The sequence below is a fragment of the Odocoileus virginianus genome, chromosome 29 (genome assembly GCF_023699985.2).
Source record: "Odocoileus virginianus isolate 20LAN1187 ecotype Illinois chromosome 29, Ovbor_1.2, whole genome shotgun sequence".
NCBI lineage: Eukaryota > Metazoa > Chordata > Mammalia > Artiodactyla > Cervidae > Odocoileus > Odocoileus virginianus.
The window spans coordinates 16,234,389-16,251,508 of record NC_069702.1 but is presented as its reverse complement, the minus strand read 5'-3'; the positions used below and the strand labels follow the sequence as shown (position 1 = coordinate 16,251,508).

The following is a 17,120-nucleotide window of genomic DNA, read 5'->3' as shown; positions in this document are numbered from 1 at the left end:
TAAGGAATACTCTTATTACTTTACAATTATAATCATTATTATTACTATTATCATTAGTAATGTGTTTGAATGAATTATTTTGATTCATTGACACTTTCTTATTTAGTTTTCAAGCAGGACTATTTAAAAAATTGATGATTATGTCTGCAGTCTGTAATGAGAAAACATTTATTTTATTAAACCTCACTGGTTTTAAGTTACTTAATGTCAACCTCCAAGTCTCTAGTTAACAGCCCAAACCAGAGAAATAATATTTACTCAAGAATGGGATCAGTTCTGCCTAATATCCAAAGTCATTAGCAGTTTTAACAGCTCAACTTTGAATCTCGACTGTATATTTCCTATCATTGGGACAAGAATCCATAATGAGGTAAAGTTTTTTTTTTTTTTAAATTTCAAATTATCTGAAACTAGATAAAGCAGGCAATTCCGAGGAAGTAAAAATGGAAAAGTAGGCAAAAAGTACATCCATTATTGAAAGAGTTTGGAGTATGATGAAAATAGGATGAAATGAGGGTATTCTAGACAAATGATAAGGCTTAGAATATATGACACTGGAATTAAACACATGTAAAGAACCTACTTATCACTTACTATCTGCTTAAAAATGGAAACCACTTATAAGTCACACATAATTTAGGTAGCCTACAAGTAAATAATTCTGAGGAGCAGATGGTTTTATTTCAATGGCAGTGTTTAATTTTTGAACGAACAGACTTAATGAGAAGATTCCAACATGAGAATGAGCTTGAAATCTACAAAAAGGTATGTATATTGAAACTATGCCTATCTTGATATTACTCAGATAGAATTAGATTTTGAAATATTTTAAGTTTCATGTTAGTTTTCAATATTAAGAGCTGAGTCTGCGAGTGGAAAGTTTCACATCTGGAGGAATGCTTCACTCTGTGGGTGTGCACATGCATGTGAATGTATATGGTGGGGTGTGTTTGGGGGTGCATGCATGCATACTTATACTCAGGAAGAGAAAGAAGAGCTGGGATGTGAAGGACAGGAACATAAAGACTATCTTAGAGAAATTTTGAGACAACAAGGTCAAGGAAATCCTAGTAAGGGAGAGATTTAGAAATGGCCACTGAAAGAATATGAAAGCATAAAGCAGGGAATTTTTCTGGGAGCTCACTGGAGGGAGTCTGCCTATCTTGGAGGGGAGAGTTTGGTTCTTTAACATAATCCAGTAAATTCCACAGTCTGACTCTAAACAGAATAAAAGAAAACCATTTTAATTGGAAACTGAGGTTTCCATTTGCAGTCCATGCAAAGACAGTCTTGCTTTGGTTGATAATGTGAACCAAACCATTATTTAATACACACACACACATGCATGCACACAGAGGCGAATACACATTTAGATATACTCAAAATGTTAATAATGCTTTCTCTCTGAGTGGTGAGATCATGGCAATTTTTTTTTTCCATTTATTTTTATTAGTTGGAGGCTAATTACTTTACATCATTACAGTAGTTTTTGTCATACATTGAAATGAATTAGCCATGGATTTACATGTATTCCCCATCCCAGTCCCCCCTCCCACCTCCCTCTCCACCCGATTTCTTCTTTTATGCTTCTGTGCAGGTGCCCAATTTCCTGAGTTGAACATATATTAATTTTGTAATTACACAAAAAAAGAACACGATTTTTTAAATGAACATCATCATGGATTATTTGTGTGTGTACCATCTAATTTGAAGACCTAGGGCTTTCCTAGTTTCTCAGATGGTAAAGAATCTGCCTACAATGCGGGAGACCTGGGTTTGTTCCCTGGGTTGGAAAGATTCCCTGGAGAAGGGAATGGCTACCCACTCCAGTATCCTTGCCTGAAGAATGCCATGGACAGAGGAGCCTGGCAGGGTACAGTTCATGGGGCCGCTAAGAGTTGGATACGACTCAGTGACTAACACATCGGGGACAATGGAGTGTGATACTGGCTGCAACCAAAGATAAATCCATTAGATAAAACTTTATAGTAATGGTTGATACTATCGTCCATTCGGGATCTCCATAGGCGCATTGCATGTTTGTTGCTTCACTTCGAAGGCCCTTGACTGAAAGCAGACCCGTGATGAAATTATAGGGGCAGGAAGGACTCCACCATCATAGGTGCCTGTCTCTGTTTTGCACTTTCTCTCCTTCCTCTTGGGGATTTGGTTGGATATTTTTGGCCCCAACATTTATTATAGTAGTGCTACCCCTTTTCCTAGATCATGTGATCCAAAGTGTTGGGATGAGGGTTGGCACAAAACTCCCTTAATCTTTCTCTAATTTAGCTAAGACAACCCCTTCTCCTCCTGCCATCTTACTTTTCTCTCATTTGTAGGTTAATTGGGACTACAAGACATCTCTCATGCAGATTCTAACAACTTTAAAGAAGAAATAAATTTGCAAAGAGGAGACTTGAAAGGTTCTAACCAGGGGAGGATGCCAATGTGATAGATACAGACTCAAAAAAACTGGATTCACCACCCCCCCCCCCCAAGAAAAAGAAACTTCCCCTAGGAAATATAAAGAAAACCTGAACACTGATGGTTTGAAATAGACTTGCGCCAGCATAGCCTTCTATCTTAATTCTGCAATCAGCTCTTGGCATACTCCAGGACCCACACAAATTCTGCATTGTTGGTGAGAACCCGAAGGAAATGTTAGGATTTTGGCAATTCTTGACTATTCAGTTTTGTTACTGTGTTTTTTGCCCTCTTAGGAATTTATGTTTTCCCCAAAGAAAACATAATTAAAGAGTTCCAGTATCTGATACTAATGGACAGTGGGTAACATGACAATACATTACTCTAAGATCTTCAAAGAATCTGGCAAGGAATCTTATGGAAAACCTTACAATTTTTAAATTAGAAAGTGCATTAAAACGCATTTTTAATCCATACTTGTTTTATTTCACATACTTGAAATATTAAAGTGATTGTACAAATTCTTCCTAAGGTTTCTCCAATTAAATTTTAACCTAAGTGACAAGACAGAAACAGTGTCTAGGGGACTTTGTCTATGGATATTTTTCTGTCCTGGAGTCTGGCAATACTGATATCCAAACAAATTGATCAAGTATAATAAGGCCATTATTTGCTTTCTCTCCTCTTCCTCCCTCTCCCTTCTCCACCCACTTCTCCTCCTCTGTCTCCTTCTATTTCTTTTCTAGATTCCTGAGCTCCCTATGGTCTTAAAAGTATCACACATCCCCCTTGTAAATCTCCTTGTAAAACTTCTCAAGCCTTGCATACCTTTTATACTCCTTCTGAGGATATGACTTAGAATCCTGGAAACTTAGCTTTTACCCTTGAAGCATTTGTGGGGTTTGTAGAGTTGGTCTGAAAAAGAAATGCCTTTAACTTTGAATTGAGTTGATTGGCAAAATCCAGCTTTAAGTGATACCTAGGGCAAGTTCTCACCAGAAACGTTGGGAATTGAATGACAGACACCACACCCCTGGAGTCTGTATCTATCACATTGGCATCCTCCCCTGGTTAGAACCTTTCAAGTCTACTCTTTGCAAATTTATTTCTCCTTTAAAGTTGTTACAATCTGCATGAGAGATGTCTTCTAGTTTCAATTAATCCACAAATGAGAGAAAAGTAAGATGGCAGGAGGAGAAGGGGGTGACAGAGGATGAGATGGTTGGATGGCATTACTGACTCAGTGGACATGAGTCTGAGCAAACTGCAGGAGATGGTGAAGGAAAGGGAAGCCTGGTGTGCTGCAGTCCATGGGGTTGCAAAGAATTGGACATGACTGAGCAACTAAACAGCAACGACAACATACTTGAGTCCTGTGGACAGCCAAGCATTTTCTAGTTCGGTTTGTATGATTGGTAACAAAGATCTTTGCTAAATCCCTAAGGAGCTTCTAGAAAACAAATACAGAGGCACTTTTCTTTCTGCAGAGAAGCGAGAGGGGAAGACAGGATTTTGGTAGATATACCTTCCCTGCTGCTTAATCCCCAAGTGACAATCTTCCCATTTTCAGTTGTACTGTCTAGTTTAAGATAATCACATATGTCATACACATCAGTGAAATGATGTCAGGTGGAAGGGGGATTACCAGACCACCTGACCTGCCTCTTGAGAAATCTGAATGCAGGTCAAGAAGCAACAGTTACAACTGGACATGGAATAACGGACTGGTTCCAGTTGCGAAAGAAGTACGTCAAGGCTGTGTATAGTTACCCTGCTTATTTAACTTATATGCAGAGTATATCATGCAAAATGCCAGATTGGATGAAGCACAAGCTGGAATCAAGATTGCTGGGAGAAATATCAATAACCTCAGATATGAAGATGACACCACCCTTATGGCAGAAAGCAAAGAGGAACTGAAGAGCCTTTTGATGAAAGTGAAAGAGGAGAGTGAAAACGCACGCTTAAAACTCAACATCAAAAACCTAAGATCATGGCATCCGGTCCTATCACTTCATGGCAAATAGATGGAGAAACAATGAAAATAGAGAAAGACTTTCTGTTCTTGGGCTCCAAAATCACTGCAGATGGTGACTGCAGCCATGAAATTAAAAGATACTTGCTTCTTGTAAAAAAAAAAAAAAAACCTATGACCAACCTAGACAGCATATTAAAAAGCAGAGACGTTAGTTTGCCAGCAAAAGTCCATCTAGTCAAAGCTATGGTTTTTCCAGTGGTCATGTATGGATGTGAGATTTGGACCATAAAGAAAGCTGAGCACTGAAGAATTGATGCTTTTGAACTGTGGTGTTGGAGAAGACTCTTGAGAGTCCCTTGGACTGCAAGAAGATCCAACCAGTCCATCCTAAAGGAGATCAGTCCTGAATATGTGCTGGAAGGAATGATGTTGAAGCTGAAACTCCAATACTTTGGCCATCTGATGCAAAGAACTGACTCATTGGAAAAGACCCTGATGCTGGGAAAGATTGAAGGCAGGAGAAGGGGACAATGGAGAATGAGATGGTTGGATGGCATCACTGACTCAATGGACATTAGTTCGAGCAAGCTCTGGGAGTTGGTGATGGACAGGAAAGCCTGGTGTGCTGCAGTCCATGGGTTCGCAAAGCGTCGGACACGACTGACTGACTGAACTGAACTGAACTGGAAGGGGTGGAGACAGAGGTCAGGAGATGTGAAAGCAAAGATCTTAGATACATGGGTGTATCACAGAGGCATGTCTTAACCTTTTGGATTAGTGACTACCCAGTAATCATGTTGAGTTCAATTTTGTATTGTCTTGATTCTAAGTGGCTTGTGCTAGTAGTTGTTATATCCTGAATTAGGTTACCAACATGATAGCTTCCTTGTCTTTTCTAAACGTCAGAATCTTGAATCATTGACACATCTTCCTGAGGTTCTTGGGACCCTCAAATGTGTGCAGATTTCATTTTGGTTGATTTCAACATTTTCCAGCTTTCGTCTAAAACTGCCCATTAGCACGTACCTGCCAGGCTGCAGGTAGAATATGTAAAGCCATGTGAAGGTCATTTATTCCTACCAATTAGAAAATAAGTTACACTGCTTCTGGTTAGGAATTCCACACACATTTTAAAAAAGAAATATACAAAGAATTTTTTCCCTGCACAGCTTAATTAGATGGTTGAGAATTCTTCCACCATAAAATCAATTTTCTAGTGGGACATCAAGCCAGGATGAGACAGATCACCAGAAAGAAAGACTACAAGAAACCAGAAAAAGAAGGGTAAAAGAACAAACAAAAAAAAAAAAACACATGTGTCCACACAGACTTTTATTTTTGGTGTTTCTAAATTTAAATGTGTGCTCTTCCATATCACTGGAGACCCATAGTGATGGTTTTTAAATACTCTAAAGCAGAGATCTTTATAAAGATTTTTTTTTTTTAATAGTTGAGTTGGCATTCCAGGTAATCAGTACCATAATATCTAGATCTGAAATTGGTTTTTTTTTTTTGGTGGTGGGAGGAGAGGGGACTGTATCAGCAAAATGTTTTACTACTCCATCCTCTTTCTTTTATACTGTGTAATTTTGAGAGCTCTTAAACCATGATAAGGAAGTAATTATGCTTTGAGTTTCTCTAAAGATCTAACTAGAGAGTATTCATCTAAATAAACATTTCTAGGAATACAGGTTTAATGACCCAGGTAATTCTGATTGGAGAAATCATATTTTATATAGAGAGCTGACAGAAGCAAGTAAAACCTTGTGGGGTTTGGCCAAAGACATGCTGAGCTTCTAAGGGGGCAAAGGGATATGTATTCGGCATCCCTTCTCCGCACCCACAGCCCCAGATTCACACCAACGTGCGTCTGTGACATGAATGAAATAAACGGGTCAAGCCAGCCTCCGGCAGGGGCACGGCAGGGCTCTGTTTGGCCGTCGCGGGTCCGGGGACCCCCCGTGTCCCCCCGGCTCTAAGATAACCCAGCAGAGAGGCGCTGGGCGAGTACCCGAGTACCGGGCTGCTCCCGCCTCCCCCGTCGTGCGGCTCGAATCTTCTGAAGCTGCCAGTTGCCAAATGAAATCTGAAACCCCGGGCTGCGTCTGAGGGTTGGCCCCGCTCACTTGTACTGTATATTTACACATTGACACACAATCACTCTTTCTAACTTCTGGGACTCTTCTGTGCGCAACTGCTAGGATCTCTCAAGTGCATGTGGCAACTCAGCCCAGCTCCGGGTGGAACCGGCGGCCGGGCTTTTGGAGGGTCTCGAAGGCCGGGGGAGCTGTCAAGACTGCGGCGGGGACCGGAGCGGATCGAGGCGCGGGCGGCTGGGGGGAAGCACCCCCAACTTTCCACCCCAGCCGCAGCTCCTTCTGCCGCCGCGCATTTCCTCCGAAACCGCGCCTGCGGAGCTACCCAGTGCATGGGGCGCAATACTTCCCCTTGTTGTGGGAAGTAAGGAGACTGCCCTCCCCGTTTTAATTTTTTTTTCCGGCTCGTCCTGGGGGTCTTTTTCTTCGGAGCAGTCGCCGTCCCCCTTCTGTCGTGCGCTCTGAGCAGGGTAGGTGACCTGGTTTGGGGCGTAGGGGGGAGGTGATGTGCTCCGGGGTGACTTCGGGGGGGCTGGGACTTGGCCTCGCCTGCGCCCGGGGCGTGGGGGGGCTGCGGGCACAGCTGCGGGCGACCCGGGTGGGGGCTGCAGGGGGCGAGGAGGGACCGCAGGAATCCCGGGCTGGTGCAGTGTGTGCGTGTGTGTGCGTGTGTGTGTGTGTGTGTGTGTGTGCGCGCGCGCTTACGCGTGCGTGTAGATGATGGGGAACAATGGTCCTTTCTTATTATTTTTAAAAGGATGAAAACAGCGCAAGCTGATAGTAAGCGTATCTAGGCTTAAAAATAGAAGGAAGGAATAAAGACTCCGCAGTTTACTTCCCTCGCTATCTATCCGCCCCCTTCTCCGCTGCTCTTCTCTATTAGTGTCTTATATCACGAGAGTTTTCTAGATAACAGGCATTCAGAGGTATGTTTTAATAGTAAATACTCTCATTGTAAACAAAGCCTTTGGGAATCTTTGGTGAGTTTTCAGCCACTCAGAAGAATCTGTTTAGATTTTTTAAAAGGAAACTTTCCGATCTCTTTTGGGGATAGAGATATGTAATATGTTCTCATTAAAAAAAAATACTTCAGACTGCGTTTCTCGTAGAAGTCCTCAAATAGAACGGTAGATAATATTACTCTGAATTCCTTAGAGATGTTAGGTTTCCAATACCAGCTAGTAATAGGGAGCCCAGACTGCTTGTACTCTATGCATATATTAATTCATTTAAAATATCATTTCCAAGATATTTCTGTTTCCTTCGTAGCTTACTCTTTTTTGGTAAACCTAGCAGGACATTATTATCTCATCTCTTTCTAAAATGAGGAAGTAAATAAATCATGCGTATTTGAAATATAAAATTTGCAAAGTGTCTGCTTATCCATAAGTAAAACAGTATGTGTTGCTGTGTCTATTACGTCGGACTAATTAATTGAAACCCAGGAATATTTACAGTAGAGTTAAGAGCTTTACTCAATTACTGAGAAGAAGATGGACAGACAGATTAAATACAAACAATCTGTCTCCTGCTTCTAATTAGACCTCCAAACCAACCATTAAGGGCAAGAATGGGTGTTGGTATTAGGCTGGGCATCATAAAATGTAAAACACACACAGTTAATATATTAGAAAAAGACAGAAAACAAAAATAAAGCTCACATTAGACTTATAAAGACCTCACTCTCCCTTTTAAATTTCTTAATACTTCCTCTTCTCTGGGGATATTTCAACCTCTAAGAAAGCCCAATAATACAGTTCCCCGGGTGCCTGACCTTCAGGTAGCAAGTGGAGAAATCTGTTCTCTTTAGAGCCATTACTGAGTTGTCAGAGTATTCCCTTAGACATCTTGGAGGACGGAGATATTGACAAAACCTTAAGATAAATAAAATCCTCTTACCCTTCAGAGATGGTGTCTTCTTGGTGGAAGACCTTTAAGTGTGAGTAAGGGGAAAACTGTGAACTTGTTCAGATCTGGACTTTAGTTTGAGGTTTGTGTAAGGAATACACAGCTAGAGTGATAAAAAGAAGGAGAATCTGTGGTCCTTTCTACATGGGAAAGCCTGCTGAAATTCAGTCTTGTCCTTGGCTTTCAACTGTGTTATTTGGTTTTATTACTTAATCACAGGGGCTTGGGTTTGAGAGGAGAATGGTTTCTCAGTTATGTTCTTGTCGGCTGTACATACAGTGAATTTGAACGAAAATACCGATTTGATAATAAGCGGGGGGAGAACTGTGTTCTCATGAAAAAACGAAGTCAGCGCGGAACAAATAGCGATGCACCCTTTCAGACAAGAGTGGAAACTTCAGTGTAAAAGTGGAAAGTGTTCTGGACTGTAATTCCCAGTGAAATCCTTTCAGGTTTTGCTCGGGAGAGTAGTGGTCAAAACTCAGAGAGTTCTCCTTGTCGAGGTTTTATTGATTGTGTGATCTTGGATTCTCCAGGGTGAAGGGAGAGGGTTAAGGGAAGTGGGGGCGGGGTGGGGCAGGAAGGGCTAGGAATGTGCAGCAGGTGGTAATGAGTAGCTTGAGTCTGTTTATTTTGCTGTCTTGCTCAAAGCCTCGTTTGTTGTTTACCAACAGTGCCCTGAATAGTTTGGCTGTGACCTACTGGCCCACTGAAGTGTGTTTTCTTTCTGGTTCTGTTAGTGTCCTGATTGGTTTCTCAGGGCTGAAAGTACATAGTGCTGCTGCAAAGTCCTGGCCATGCATCTGGTCCTTGTTCCTCATGTTTGCGGTGCTGTAGGACTGTCTTTGTTACCTATGGTTGTTCTCCTGTGGTTTCTTTTATGGCCCATGTTGAAGGGTTCTTTTCCCACGAATCGATCTTATGCAATACTGTTTCCTTCTTTCTGCCATGTATCTCCATTCTGCTGTGGCATTGCCACAATTAATGTTTATAAAGTGCAGATCCGATTGTGTAAGTCCCTTGTTCTAAAACCTTTGATAGACCCCAGAGACCTATAATGGCAACTTTAAGTGCCTTAGTACAGGAACTAAAAGCTCTTCAAAGCCCCTCATTTTTTGCTGTGTCTTCCTACACCAGGGGCCCTCACTCTTCATACTTCTTATTTCTTGCTTCTGGATTTCATTCTCCTGAAATGTCCTCTGCCTGGAAAGCCCCTCTTGATTATCAGTGGTCCACTTCAAGTGGATCTTCCCTTGGAAGACTTGCCCAATTCCGTGCAGGAGGAGTTAATCATCTCATCTCATCTGCTTCCATAATGTCTTAAACATACCGTGAATGATTATTTTAATAATTTTTATGTACCCCCCCAACCAGCTACAGTGAGTTCCTTAATGGGTGTATTGGTGGTGGTGGGAATACCTGTATCTAGCTCCTAGAACAGAGTATGAAGCATAGTAGACATCTATTAATGTTTCCTTAGTAAATAAGCAAGGAAGTCATGAATTAAGAAAGCAGTGGTGGACTCCAATTTATGCAGGTAGTTATTTCCCCAAAGTTCATTTGAAAAAATGTCTATGTGGACTCGGAGTTCATTTTCTAAAGGCAAAGATGCTACCAAATATAGTTCACTTTCCAGACTGGCCCACACAAGCCTATTTTATTTCTATAATAGATGAAATATTGTGCTTTTACTATTCTAAAGTAAAAGCAAAACAAAACAAAATTTAGAGTGGAACCATTTTTCCCCCCTCTTTGAAACTATAAAATACTCTTGAGTTTAAAGAGAGTAGAAGCCGTTAGAATAAATAAACATCTCCCACAATTATTTTTATATCATACTGTAAAATCTCTAATCTGCTGTATCCCAGTGGGAGGTCCTGGATTTAGCTGTGAGGACTAATAATGGAGTTGAATTGGAGATCCTGTTGCCTGTGGACTGGGTAATAATCTTAATTAATAAAACAAAATAGAAGTACTAATTTGGGCTATTTAATAATTATCTTGAGTGCTAGTGCTTGAGGGAATCAAATTTAATTAAAGTAGAATGTGAAGGTGGATGGAGAGGAGGAAATTCAGAAAGGCACCTTCCTTCCTTTAGCTGATTTTTAAAATTATATTGGTTTTATTTCCATCTCCTTTGATCATTTATGCTCAAAGTTCCTTCCTGAAAAAAATTTGTCTACAATTATTTATGCTGCCTAACATATAGAAGCAGGGGGAGTATATGTGCTTTGAGCCAAAATACAAATGGGTTTATTTTATTTTCAGAACTGTGATACTTTTGTCACTTGCATACTTGCTGTTTAACACATGGATAATTTTTCAATAAAGAACGCATAATACTTGTGTTTCAGGTACTATCCAGGGACCGTATATAGTTCAAGTTGCTCTTTATATAGTATCTCTGAGGAGACTGGACAAGCAACCATTGATATTTAGAAGTAATAGTCTACTCAACTTTCTAAATCTTCTATGCTCTCTATTTTTATCAAATTGAAAATTTACCCTTTCCAATCATGTTACAACTCCTTTTTATTATGTTGTCTTCATTCACTATGCTTTAATAAATACTTTTTACTTTCTACAGGGAGTCAGTTGAAAAGAGATGGGCTCCATGGAAAATATCTTGGTGCTTTTTGTTACATATTTCAATATCCCTTATGTAAAGATCTCTACAAGTCCATCTTTGCTTTTACCGCTTTAGAAAATGTGTCTCTTCTGATTAGCTGGTGCTGTTTCCTTTCTTAGAAGAACAGAGGCTAAAAATCACCATGTTTCTCATTTTAGTTTGTCATCCAAGAACTCAGCATTAAATTTGATGCACAGTTATACCTTAGTTGAGGTTTTCTAATAATGTGGTTTGCATCCTTTTAGCCTACTTTAATGATCTTAAAATACCCATACCTTTTAACAGTTAAAAGTTAGCTTAAATGCATTATGGAAATAGGCCAAATTACCTCCATGTTAAACTTTTTTTAGTATGTTGTTGTTTAGTCGGCTAAGTTGTGTCTGACTCTTTTGAGACCCCATAGACTGTAGCCCCTCATTCCCCTCTGTCCATGGGATTCTCCAGGCAAGAATACTGGAGTGGGTTGCCATCTCCTTCTCCAGGGGATCTTCCTGACCCAGGGATAAATCCTGCATCTCCTGTGTCGCCTGCATTGGCAGATGAATTCTTGACCACTGTGCAACCTGGGAAGCACCACTTTTTTTGTAGACATGTAATTAAATATGTATAAAATTTTGTTTTGTAGCTTCAGTTTAGTATTTCAGAGCCAATAATTTTTCCAGATTATTTTTTTGGTTTCTTGAATCATTGTAAGTACTGTTTTTATACTCCCTGATAGATAAAATGGCCTTGCCCAAAATACTACATTTCTTGAAAACCTTAGAAAGAAAATCATGTGTGAGGAATTTTGAAAGCAAATACTTCAGAGCAAGCATGTGAGTTCTTTTCGATATGCATATTGTAATTGTATAGAAGAGTGCCCTCAGGAATATCTCTGAGAAGCATATTTCTTTTTCTTACATGTAAGATCTATCAATAGATTGAAGTAAAAATCATAATTAAGATCTGTAATTAGGGCTGTATTCTGACCATCAAATTGAGTTTTCAGTTAAAGAGAGTAATTTTTCAAGTTTCCCATGGAGGACAAATAACTCTCATTTTGTCCTGAGTTTTTCTGCCTCTTTAAGTCACACAGACTCGTAATAATAATCATGCTAACTAATTAAGTACCTCCTATGTACCAAGCACTCCATGGGAGTTTTATTTATTTTTTAAATATACTAATTCTAATTCTAGAAATAGAAATAATTAGTAATTCTAGAAGTGAACTATGTTATATCTAATTCAGATATGTTATTCCCACTCTGTGAGTATGTTTAGGTTCAAAGAGGTAAAACTTACTCAAGCTATTATTGTTTAGTTCAGTTCAGTTGCTCGGACGTGTCCAACTCTTTGTGACCCCGTGAAGCGCAGCATGCTAGGCCTTCCTGTCCATCACCAACTCCCGGAGTCCACCCAAACCCATGTCCATCGAGTCGGTGATGCCATCCAACCATCTCATCCTCTGTTGTCCCCTTCTCCTCCTGCCTTCAATCTTTCCCAACATCAGGGTCTTTTCGAATGAGTCAGCTTTTCTCATCAGGTGGCCAAAGTATTGGAGTTTCAGCTTCAACATCAGTCCTTCCAATGAATATTCGGGACTGATTTCCTTTAGGATGGACTGGTTGGAACTCCTTGCAGTCCCAGGGACTCTCAAGAGTCTTCTCCAACACCACAGTTCAAAAGCATCAACTCTTCAGTGCTCAGCTTTCTTTATAGTCCAACTCTCACATCCATACATGACCACTGGAAAAACCATAGCCTTGACTAGATGGACCTTTGTTGGCAAAGTAATGTCTCTGCTTTTTAATATGCTGTCTAGGTTGGTCATAACTTTCTTTCCAAGGAGTAAGTGTCTTTTAATTTCATGGCTGCAATCACCATCTGCAGTGATTTTGGAGCCCCCCAAAATAAAGTCAGCCACTGTTTCCACTGTTTCCCCATCTATTTGCCATCAAGTGATGGGAGCGGATGCCATGATCTTACTTTTCTGAATGTTGAGCCTTAAGCCAACTTTTTCACTCTCCTCTTTTATCAAGAGGCTCTTTAGTTCTTCTTCACTTTCTGCCATAAGGGTGGTGTCATCTGCATATCCGAGTTTGTTGATATTTCTCTCAGCAATCTTGATTCCAGCTTGTGCTTTCCTCCAGCCCAGCATTTCTCATGATGTACTCTGCATATAAGTTAAATAAGCAGGGTGACAATATCCAGCCTTGACGTACTCCTTTTCCTATTTGGAACCAATCTGTTGTACCATGTCCAGTTCTAACTGTTGCTTCCTGATCTACATACAGGTTCCTCAGGGGTAATAGAGTTGAGAAAACCAGATCTATCTGAATCCAAATACCCTGTCATTTTTCTAATATGTCACCTTCTCTCATTGCTTTTCTCTCTGTTAATTTTAGAATGATAATCTGTGTTTCAATGTGCTTGACATATAGTACGGACCTGGTCCCTATATTGTCTCAAAGAACTGACCTTGAAGTTCTGCAGATCTTTTAGATGACAGTCTTATGCTGATGAGTTGGGGCCCATGGGATGGATTGCCACTCTCAAGCTTCACTCATAGTAATTGGCTTGACCAGATTTTATCTTCTGGTGAGAGGTGAACAGCAAAGATATGGTCCATGTAACTCCAATGGTTTATTTCTTGTTCAGTCACTCAGTCATTTCCAACTCTTTGTGACCCCATGGACTGCAGCACGCCAGGCTTCCCTGTCCTTCACCATCTCTTGGAGCTTTCTTCAAACTCATGTCCATTGAGTCAGTGATGCCATCCAACCATCTCATCCTCTGTTGTCCCCTTCTCCTCCTGCCTTCAATCTTTCCCAGCATCAGGGTCTTTTCCAATGAGTCAGCTCTTCACATCAGGTGGCCAAAGTGTTGGAGTTTCACCTTCAGCATCAGTCCTTCTAATGAGTATTCAGGAATGATTTCCTTTAGGATGGACTGATTTGATCTCCTTGCAGTCCAAGGGACTCTCAAGAGTCTTCTCCAATACCACAGTTCAGAAGCATCAATTCTTTGGCACTCAGCCTTCTTTATGGTCCAACTCTCACATCCATGCGTGACTACTGGAAAAACCATGTAGGATAAAACCAATGATTTATCCTCATTGCTTAATTCCCAGACTTTTGCCCCTAGGGCAAGTGCTTTATGTGTGAAATAATCCCAGGAAACTCAGGTAAGGGGAGGTCTTTTTTTTTTAGGTGAAATTTCTCATATATCAGTACTTTTAATACTAGGTTCATCAAATTATATTAAAAAGGTGATTATAAAGGTGCAGGTCTTCTATAATATTTTCATGAACAGTGTCCTATATTATAGTAAACCAAGTTTATAACCACCATTAAGTGTATCCCTGGAATACTGTGAGAAACAGATGGAGGTAGTGGAGAGAGAAGAGATAGGTGGTCCTAGGGCTGAGGACTAGAGACTCAACTTGGAAAAGCTGAAATAATATGTATTTTCAGGAACCTCTATATTGTTTTCCATAGTGGGTTTACCAATTTACATTCCCACCAACGGTGTACCAGGGCTCCCTTTTCTCCACATATTTGCCAACATTTATTATTATTATTTTTTTGATGACAATCATTTTGACCAATATGGGGTAATATCTTTTTATGGTTTTGGCTTGTATTTCCCTGATGCTTAATTATGTTGAGTGAACACTTTTTCACGTGCTTGTTGACCATCTGAATGTTTTCTTTGGAAAAATGTTTCTCTGGGCCTTCTGTCCATTTTAAAGTCATTTTTGATATGGAGCTGTATGAGCTCTTGGGGCTTCCCAGGTGGTGCTCTGGTAAAGAACCCGCCTGCAGTGCAGAAGATGCAAGAGATCGGGTTCGATCCCTACGTCAGGAAGATCCCCTGCAGGAGGAAAAGGCAACCCACTCCAGTATTCTTGCCTGGAAAATCCCCTGGACAGAGGAGCCTGTGGGTAACAGTCCATGGGGTCACAAAGAGTCGGTCAGGGCTGAGCAAGATACAGGGTGATTTCTTTATATACCTGGGCATTCATCTTAAGTAAACAAAAACATTAATATGAAAAGATAGATGCACCCCAACATTCATAGCAGCATTATTTACAATAGTCAAGATATGGAAGGAACCTGTGTCATATTCTCAGTTGCTCAGTCATGTTTGACTCTTTGTGGCCCCATGGAATTTTCCAGGCAAGAATAATGGAGTGGGGTGCCATCTTCTACTCCATGGAATCTTCCAAACCCAGGGAATGAACCTGCATCTCTTTGTGTCTCCTGCATTGGGAGGTGGATTCTTTACCACTAGCATGACCCGAGAAGCTCATGGAAGGAACCTAGGTATCCATCAACAGATGAATGGATAAAGAGATGTGGCATTTATACACAATGGAATATTATACAGTCATTAGTAAAGAATGAATTTTTTGTCATTTACAACAACATGGATAGACCTGGAGGGTATTATGCTTATTGAAGTAAGACAAATACCACATGCTTTCAGTTATATATGGAATCTAAACAAGTAAAACAAATGAAGAAATATAACAAAACAGAAACAGATTCACAGATAGAGTACAAGCTAGTGGTTACCACTGGGGGAGTGGGAGTGAGGCCAGATAGGGGAAGAGGATTAAGAGGTACAGCCTACTAGGTATAAAATAAATAAGATACAATGATATAATGTACAGCATGGTGAATATAGCCAATATTTTATAATATCTTTAAATGGAGTATAATCTATAAAAGTAGAATTCACTATGTTATAAAACTGAAACTTTCTATCAGAAATAGACTATACTTTGATGAAAACCAAGAAGAGAAAAAGCTGAAATACAGAAGGAAGGGATTATTTATTTGGGTGTAGCAACCGAGAATGGGAGAAAGGTTGAGTTCTTGGTGACAGTATTCACTGGACACAGTAAATGAAATGGGCTGCAGGGAAAGTGATTTCAAAGCTAGTCTCTCTCAAGATAGGAGCGTTTATCCCAGAAGCTGTTGGAGTGCATGTCACTCCTGTTTTTAATGATATAGAGGAAAAAAATTCTCCAGCTTCCTTGAGGTGTCGTGTTTGATTGTTCTATTGTGCAGGGAATATCTGGTGTTAAAATTTCTTATATGAAGAAACTTCTAGGATGAAAAGATGACCAAGGGGAGCCATAGGAGCTTGATGTTATCTTGTTGCACCTAATTGCATAAAAGCAGGATTTAGCCACAGGAGTACTGCCTTTAGAATTCCATTTTGGTTTTTGTATCCCATTTTGGTTTGTTACAGGGCTTCCGAGGTGGCACTAGTGGTAAAGAACCCGCTTGCAAATGCAGGAGACATAAGAGACATAGGCTTGATCCCTGGGTTAGGAAATCCTGTGGAGGAGGGCATGGCAACCCACTCCAGTATTCTTGCCTCAAGAATCCCATGGACAGAGGAGCCTGGTGGACTACAGTCCATAGGGTTGCAAAGATTCGGACATGACTGAAGTGACTTAGCAGGCACACACGCATGCATGTGGTTCATTACTGTGAAATGGGTCAAGTGCAATGCCAGCAATGTTATACAAAGGCAATTATGGGTATGCAGAAGGACTAGCCCTCTCACATGCGTGATGTACTGATTAGAGCTTTCATACTTTGCTGACAACTTATACTTTCATCTTGGAGTAACTTTTCTGTGTTTGTAGGGTTAGGTTTGAGTTGACAGATTCTGTGGGGGAACCTTGGACATTGATGCCTAGAAACATGTGGGGGTTGCAAGGAATATCTGGGGAAGGAGCTCTGAGGACTCCCTCTCAACAGAGGGAACTGCTGGAGGAGGATGGATGGGAGAAGGGGAGAAGCAAGGTCACAGGATAATAAGTGTCAGAAATTGAGGAATCAGGAGAAAAGGCAAATCCAGAGACAGCACTGGAAACTAGAAGCCAAGGGCAGGGAGGCAGCATATAATGTGACGAACAAGAATGAGTCTCTGTGTTAATAATAGATAGCAATTATTAAAGCCTTACTATGTGCTGGTTATGCCAAGCTCTTCCATGGGTTGTCACCTTTAATCCTCAAGCTCTCATGTGAGTAGGAGCTATTATTATCTTTTATAGGTGGGAAAACTGGAACTTGGAACTTCCTTGGTG

The 17,120-nt window shown here is 40.5% G+C and overlaps 1 protein-coding gene across 1 annotated transcript in view; it reads left to right on the top strand.

The window, feature by feature from the left end:
* The first annotated feature begins 6,507 nt into the window (after positions 1-6,507).
* Positions 6,508-17,120, top strand: part of ARHGAP24 (Rho GTPase activating protein 24) — a 545,723-nt gene continuing 535,110 nt past the window's right edge. Inside the window, exon 1 of the mRNA XM_070458184.1 lies at positions 6,508-6,968. The gene's annotated coding sequence lies outside the window, so the exon portion shown is untranslated. The remainder of the gene's footprint in view (positions 6,969-17,120) is intronic.